Below are 8,081 nucleotides of genomic sequence, written 5' to 3' on the forward strand. Positions count from 1 at the left end.
CTGTGGGTTAAACCACAGAGCCTAGGACTTGCCGATCAGAAGGTCGGTGGTTCGAATCCCCGCGACGGGGTGAGCTCCCGTTGTTCGGTCCTTGCTCCTGCCAACCTAGCAGTTCGAAAGCATGTAAAAGTGCAAGTAGATAAATAGGTATCACTCTGGTGGGAATGTAAACGGCATTTCTGTGCACTGCTCTGGTTTGCCAGAAGTGGCTTAGTGATGCTGGCCACATGACCCGGAAGCTGTACACCAGCTCCCTTGGCCAATAAAGCGAGATGAGCGCCGCAACCCCAGAGTCGGTCACGACTGGACCTAATGGTCAGGGGTCCTTTACCTTTACCTATCTATATGCAGAGAAGACACCTTAGGCTTCGCTAGGCACTCTTCATAGGCAACATTTCAATTTTCCTCCTGTAGGTCCCTCAGACCCAAGCAGAGACAACAGAAAAACTCTTCATCCCCTTCCAACATGCAATTACTATAATTTTATTAGAAATCTTATTATTTCAAAGAAGTATGCAAAGTGACCAATGCAGCTATTCTAAGACTTCATCTGTGCAGGAGTGCAGGAGAGAAGTTGTTAATTAATTAAATCAATCACTGAATTAATTTAACTATTTACCCAAAAAAGCATGAGTATCCAGTGTGATTACGTTTGGAACTTTCCATGCCTAGGCATTTAAATATAATTATCCAAATGATTTGTGTATGCAGTTAGACATAAGAAAAGACAGAGAGATATGAGAGATACATAATTGGAGCCAATGACTCTCTGCAGCATTTTGCTGTTGACAGTAGATGCTTGCACTTGATCTAGTTCAACAGTGGTGGTTCAAAATTCACTCGCATAACTCAAGCTGGATCTACAAGGAGAACGGTAGGAGTAAGACTGCTGTGGTTCAAACCATATAAACTGCACTCCTCCTAATTGGGACATGCTTCATCAGGTAATCAACTTAATCAGGACCTTTCCCAAGGAACCCAATTAAAAGTTTAATGACACCGAATGGCACGGACTGCTGCTTAATTGGGATGATAATTCTGTTCTCTGTAATTGGGATGCTACAAGGTGATTAAAGGAACCAGAACAGGGAGAGATGTCCTTTGTGATTTTCACAAGCTGACAGTAATTTGCCTTCTTTCAAAGGGCCTCTGCCAGTGGTGCTTCCTTCCATGTTTCCAGACTCTGCGACACTGTTGTTGGAACTTAACTCATTCCAAGGTGGCAATAATGTTGTGTGCGGCTTGTAAAAATCAACCTTGCAGTCACTCTGAAGTTAAGATGCCCTGGAAGCAGCAGACCAGCTCTCAAGCTGTTTGCTCAGAGAGATGCTACAAAGAGAATTCTCGAACCCAGGAGACATTTGCTGGATGTTCCAGAAACTTGCAGAAGCCTCTCACTTCGTCTCCTTTTCTCCTTATCTCTGCACATACGTGTATATGTCTATGTATGCACAACTATTTCATCCATATCCTGAAGCAAAGCAGGCGTATTCAGACTGAAGAGGGGGCCCTCTGAAGTAAGCCCCCAAAGACATCTAAAGTGAACCCCCCTCCCCCAGTGAGCTCTTTGGGGATATTTGCAGTTAAAACTATGCAATCTAAGTCAGACAGCCTGTCTCCAAAATGATGGGGAAATGTAAATGGCGCCATATAAGAGAAATGGCAGTTCGGGAGAGGACACAGGAGAGCTGGGTTCTGCTCATTGAGAGGCCTATCCTCCAATCCAGGACTAGAATCTCATCCAACACTCTCCAATCACAGAACTTCAGGGAAGGGATGTTGACACTACAAAACTTTTCTCTTTCTTTGCAACTCTTTGGCTAGTTCTCTGAATAGTACAAAGAGTTTGTTGGGGGCTTTTGATTCCACTTGTCATTGTTGTTGTTGTTTAGTCGTTTAGTCGTGTCTGACTCTTCGTGACCCCCTGGACCAGAGCACGCCAGGCACTCCCGTCTTCCACTGACTCCCGCAGTTTGGTCAAACTCATGCTGGTAGCTTCGTGAACACTGTCCAACCATCTCGTCCTCTGTCGTCCCCTTCTCTTTGTGCCATCAATCTTTCCCAACATCAGGGTCATACAGTGGTGCCTCGCAAGACGAAATTAATCCGTTCCGCGAGTGTCTTCGTCTAGCGGTTTTTTCGTCTTGCGAAGCAACCCTATTAGCGGCTTAATGGATTAGCGCTATTAGCGGTTTAGCGGCTATTAAAGGCTTAAAGGCTTAGCGGATTAGCTGCTAAAAGGCTATTAAAGGCTTAGCGGCTTAGATAAAGGGGGGGGAGCGAAAAAAAATCTCAAGACTCGCAAGACATTTTCGTCTTGCGAAGCAAGCCCATAGGGAAATTCGTCCTGCGAAGCAACTCAAAAACGGAAAACCCTTTCGTCTAGCGGGTTTTCCGTCTTGCGAGGCATTCGTCTTGCGGGGCACCACTGTATTTATCCTTAAGTCAGCCTTTCTACCAGTTTGTTTTCTCTCAGTTCTTTTCTGTCCTTCCCAATCTCCCCAGTCCCTTCTTCTGTGTCTTAGTTGCCTCTACTACTAGTCTTTAGTTAGCATAATCATTTGGGAAGTGTCACTGCCACCCTCCCTGCCCCAATTTGGGCCATAGCGTTAGGTTTTGCATTTTATTTACAGCTCTAGCCTCTCTCAGTCAATCCTTTTGCCCATCTCAAAATCTTAAGCAGCCTAACTGTCTGTTTTCCCAACCTTTTCCATCCTTTCTAATTCAACACTGCCTCTCCAGATAGAGACAGAGAAATGATGATATAGATCTTCTTCTTCTTTGGCGATCACTCGTAGCCGAGTAAGATTGTCTTACAGTTTTAACAATGAATCTGTAAGTGACTGTGGAGGCCAATTCTGGATCCACACATCCTTCCACAGTGGGGACATTGGTTTCCAGGCGGGAGTTGATCACGGTGTGGATTTGCCAAGCGTGCATTCCTCCTAGCACATTTCTCCCTTGCATTCTGAGTTCGAGTGTCTTCAAAGCCCATGACACCTTTGGTAAAGGCTGTTCTCCAACTGGAGCGCTCATAGGTCAGTGTTTCCCAGTTGTCAGTGTTTATACAACATTTTTTTAGATTTGCCTTGAGACAGTCTTTAAACCTCTTTTGTTGACCACCAGCATTACGCTTTCCATTTTTAAGTTCGGAATAGAGTAGTTGCTTTGGAAGACGATCATCAGGCATCCGCACAACATGACTGGTCCAACATGACAGCATCCTGACATTTCACTTCTCCACATTTCACTTCAGTTTATGATTTATTTTTTAATGTTCTCATGAAAATCCACCAGCATTTCAGTGTGAATGTCTCTTAATATACACATGTTTGTATTCAAGTTTGCCTAACACATACATTTTTGCAAAACAATTTTCCTAATGTAATGCATTTTGGTAAGTTCTTTTCACTAATATATGATATGCCCTTTTTCTGCATACTTCCCCCTAGCAAATGCATTTTTGTACACGTTAGTTGGCATTGCAAAATTCAGAGAAGTGGAAATTCCAGAGGATGGCTGTGTTTCAGTTTCCATATTGTTCAAGAAAGTTCAACTCAGGCAGGTTAGCTTTTACATCCAACCTGAATCAGAATTCTCTTACATCCTTAGGCTCACTTTATTAACTATTGTTTTTCCAAGTAAGAAGAGAACAGGCAATGGAGAACACCATATATGTATGAACTTTTCACAACTGAAGTACTGTGTGAATTTTGTACTTATGTATGTATGTACCTATGTACAGAAAGTAGCTTGATAAACTTTTCCTGATGATACTTGTATCTCCCACTGTTGAAACTATTGGCAAAGAAACTGTATAGATAAACCAGCCAAAATGAATGAAAAACCCAGATATAAAAGCTGAAATTTCCTTTTCTCCCTGTATTTGAACTTCCTTGATCTTTTTTTTTGACAGTGGGTATTTTTGTTCATTTGCAACTGCTATGCTTCTGGGTATGTTTTATTTAGTTAGCATGCAAAACACACTGCTCTACCTAGAAAATTAAATTCTTTTTAATACATTAATCACAATTGACAATTGCTCCATTGTTGTGGCTTGTAATAGCTAGTCAAACATGACAGACCACACACATTTTAAGGCAAAATAGATTTGTTCAGTGTTTGGCCTATTCGGGTCACCAGTGTCTTGCTTGTTGTCAGGAATCCTTTCAGGCTTGTACCAGCTGTTGATCCAAAGGATGCGCTGGTTCTAGTACCTTTCTGTGTCTTTAATTTAAGAACTCAAACAGGAAGGGGTCCTCCATATCCTAATTGGCCTATTCTGACGTTCTTAAATTGTATCCATGGATGGAAAGACGGTGTGGGAATGTTAAGGATAGTAAAGGTAAAGGGACCGCTGACCATTAGGTCCAGTCGTGGCCGACTCTGGGGTTGTGGCACTCATCTCGCTTTATTGGCTGAGGGAGCCAGCGTACAGCTTCCAGGTCTTGTGGCCGCTTCTGACGAACCAGAGCAGCACACAGAAACGAACCAGAGCAGCACACAGAAACTAAGAGATTCAAACAAATCTGCTAACTAGCTTCCAGCTATATTGAGGGGAATTTGCTCTGCTACATCACTTACTAGCATGAGTGAAGAAAGGATAATATTTATCCAATATATGCTTTCCTACTATCCTCGACCGCTGTGGGTTAAACCACAGAGCCTAGGACTTGCCGATCAGAAGGTTGGCGGTTCGAATCCCCGCGACGGGGTGAGCTCCCGTTGTTCGATCCCTGCTCCTGCCAACCTAGCAGTTCGAAAGCACATCAAAGTGCAAGTAGATAAATAGGTACCGCTCCGGCGGGAAGGTAAATGGCGTTTCCGTGCCCTGCTCTGGTTCGCCAGAAGTAGCTTAGTCATGCTGGCCACATGACCCGGAAGCTGTACGCCGGCTCCCTTGGCCAATAAAGCGAGATGAGCGCTGCAACCCCAGAGTCGGTCTCGACTGGACCTTATGGTCAGGTGTACCTTTACTTTTACCTTAGAGGTCCTTGTGTTTTCCTGCTTTATTTCCCCCATGGATTTTTTTAAAAAACACAGCTTTTAGAAGGCAATTTAGAGCTAAAAAACTATCCAGGAATAGCCTTCTCTCCCTCCATCCATCTTCCTTCCTCCTCCCTGACTCACACCTTCCCAAACCGATTCCATTTAAAACATACACAGAGGGGGAAATGCACACAAAACTCGATGTAGGGAGCTTTGTACATGTCAACTTCCCTTTTAAACCACTTGTCATCCTGGTAGCTCTCCTTTCCAAAATGCCAGTGTCCTTTCTGATGATTTCCTGTAGAACCTTCCAACCTAGCGCAGAAACTACTCTTTTCCCCCCTTCCTTCTTTTTTCCAGTATAATGCACTTGGACATCTGAAGTGATCCATCCAGCTCTCTCTCTCCCTCCGTCTACCGGAACTTGCCTTCCTTTCGCTCCTTACCAGCTGCTCAGGAACTTGCACTGCGAAAGCCCTGCATGATGCGCTCCATCTCACCACTTACAAAATGCAATAAATACATTCTAATAAATATATATTCAGATCAGAAGCATTTTTGAGCTGCTTAGCCGAGTGCATATCTCGTCCTTTGTACACATATTTGTACAAAGTGTTGCCTGTAATTTTAAAGATGCTTGCCTGAGGGAGGTTTCATTTTTCCATTGAAGTCCCCTTGATTTACTGTATGCAATATGTTACAGCTTCCTTATTTGCTCCTCTGGGACACTTACTGACAGTAAATCTCTATTAAAATATTCTTCCATATGGTTGCATGAAAATTTTATTGCAGTGAGCCTCAGGCTGAAGGTCACAGCTGAGTAGCTGCAGTTAAGCAGTGTAGTCTATAGACTCTGAGGTACATCTGTTCTGGGAGTGAGAGTAAAATTAGAATTTTACTCTCAATAGCAATTCTCTAAACTAGTTACACTTGTTTACCATTGCAGGCCAGGACCAAAGCAATGCCTTCCATATACATGTCACAGGCTATTGTGGCTACATGATTTAGGTCGTAAACTCTGATCCAGAAATTGCAAAAATGTAGAGGTCACTGGAGAGGGTCCCTAATGTATATTTCATTTATGATACATGAAAATTTAATAACCTCTCACATGATGGGACTCTGTGGCTTGCTTCCTTGGTTTTTGGCATTGGATTCATTGTTCGCTGCAACGTTTCCTGGCCGGGATAGCACGCAAACTTTGTAAACAATGCAAAATATTATTTTTAATTGAGAGTGAATAGCCAGATACATGGCTGCCAAGCTGCTCCTAACCTGGCAGTGCCATCATGCCAGTTGGCCCAGTCTTGGGATGCTAAGGTGCCTGCTCTTTGGAAATGGTTTGGAAAGACGGCCAGGAACTGCGTTCCATTGTGAAGATCACCAAGTATGGGGTGTTGCACATCACTCCAAACATTATGTTTAGTAATTGATGCTAGGGTCAGCCAAATGTTAATCTACAGCTTACATTTGCTTGCAGGAAAGTAATACCAGGGTCACTTCTAAATCCTTCTCATTGAGAAACAACATGATAGCTATCAGAATGAACATGGGCCAAGGCAGTCCTTTCCAATCACCATGTGGCAGAAAGTCAGAGGACTCTCAGGAGAGGAATTTGTCCTATAATGCATATGGGGCCAACCAGTGCTCTCTTTTTAAGGGAAAATGGTGCCCGTATTCAACATGAAGTTATTACAGTAAGTGGTGCACTTTTAACATTTTTTTTTAAGGGGGGGTACCGGTACTGCATACTCTTGAGTACCCCAAGAAAAAAAAAAGCACTTGGGCTAACTTATGTGGAGCAATCCTACACATCTAAGATTTTTGGAAGCGATGTTTTGTCATTAGATTGCAAACGGCAGTGCAGAAGGGCATATTTTCCCTGCCTATTAAAGGGGGAATGGAGGGCACAGAATTCAGATTCCTTATATTGTCAACTTTTCTGTTTTAGTTTGTATCTCTTATGGGCAATGCCTACTGAAAGTGGTTGAATAACATTCCAGAGATTGAGGGCAGAGGAGGCGGGAAGTTTCACTTCCCCCCCACTTGGTTTTTTTAGTTCCTAAATTATAGAAATGTTCAAAAAATATTGTGTAAGCAAGTGCAGTGCAGAACTTTTAAAATTAGACTGCTTACTGCTTTTTCTAACCATCCAATGATAGTTATTTTTGTCACCTCCTTATTTTCCTCTCTCACAAAGCTAAAACCCATGGACGTCCAATGAAGTCGAATGTTTCAGGACAGGCAAAAGAAAGCACTTTGTCACACAACACAGAGTTAAATTACGGAATTACCTCTTACAAGATATCCTTTAACCGGAATGATTTTAAAATGGGATTAAACAAATTCATGGTGTCTAAAGCCATCCATGACTACCTTGAGGGCTGGGGCTGATGGGAGCTGTGGTCCTGAAAATATCTGGTGGTTCCCTATTCCCTGCCTTATATACTATTTGTTTGACCAGAGAATAGGAGATGCTCTCTTCAGGGCTTCAAGTTTGTCTTTGTCAGGTGCATGCTTACTTAAGAAGACACTGTGAAAGAATATTTTGAAAAATATTCTGGCCAGGATTCAAAGAGCATTTTTCGGCATGCCATTGGACTTAGGTGGAATGTATATCACAAACGCCCTTTAAAAAACCCTTTAGATTCATCTGTTCCCAGAATGAATTTCTTGAGATGTTTATGCTCCTAAAGATAGGAGTAAAGCTATTCTATTCATACTTTGGGGTAGGTGATCAAGCCCTATTGCTTCAGAGATCAGTCTCCTAAGTTACCTCAAACATTTCTTGCCATATCAGTTGTCATATCAATCAAGCATTTCTGGCTATAGCAATTAACTTTTGCATTATGCAACTGAACAATTCAATATTTTGGATGTCAATCTACCATTGTGATTTATTTTTTTTAAAGTGTGGGCTAATTAGATGTGATCTGAGTCCATGCATAACCCTTAATTAATTCACTTGTACCCTCTTTTTCAAAGAAGATAGATATCAGCTTGCTGTAATATTTTACCAAAGTGGATGTGTGTTGAGTAGGTTCAAAATGAATTCCCAACCACACACTCCCACATCCTGACAAGCCAATAAA

The 8,081-nt window shown here is 42.5% G+C and overlaps 1 long non-coding RNA gene across 1 annotated transcript in view; it reads left to right on the forward strand.

The window, feature by feature from the left end:
* The window catches only part of LOC308473733, a 17,333-nt gene extending 9,983 nt beyond the window's left edge, over positions 1 to 7,350 (forward strand). The window contains exons 4-5 of the long non-coding RNA XR_013984263.1: positions 6,470 to 6,686; positions 7,190 to 7,350. This is a non-coding gene — a long non-coding RNA (uncharacterized lncRNA). The remainder of the gene's footprint in view (positions 1 to 6,469; positions 6,687 to 7,189) is intronic.
* Positions 7,351 to 8,081: the final 731 nt, after the last annotated feature.

This window comes from Podarcis pityusensis, assembly GCF_964106645.2.
Source record: "Podarcis pityusensis genome assembly, chromosome: 3".
Lineage (NCBI taxonomy): Eukaryota > Metazoa > Chordata > Lepidosauria > Squamata > Lacertidae > Podarcis > Podarcis pityusensis.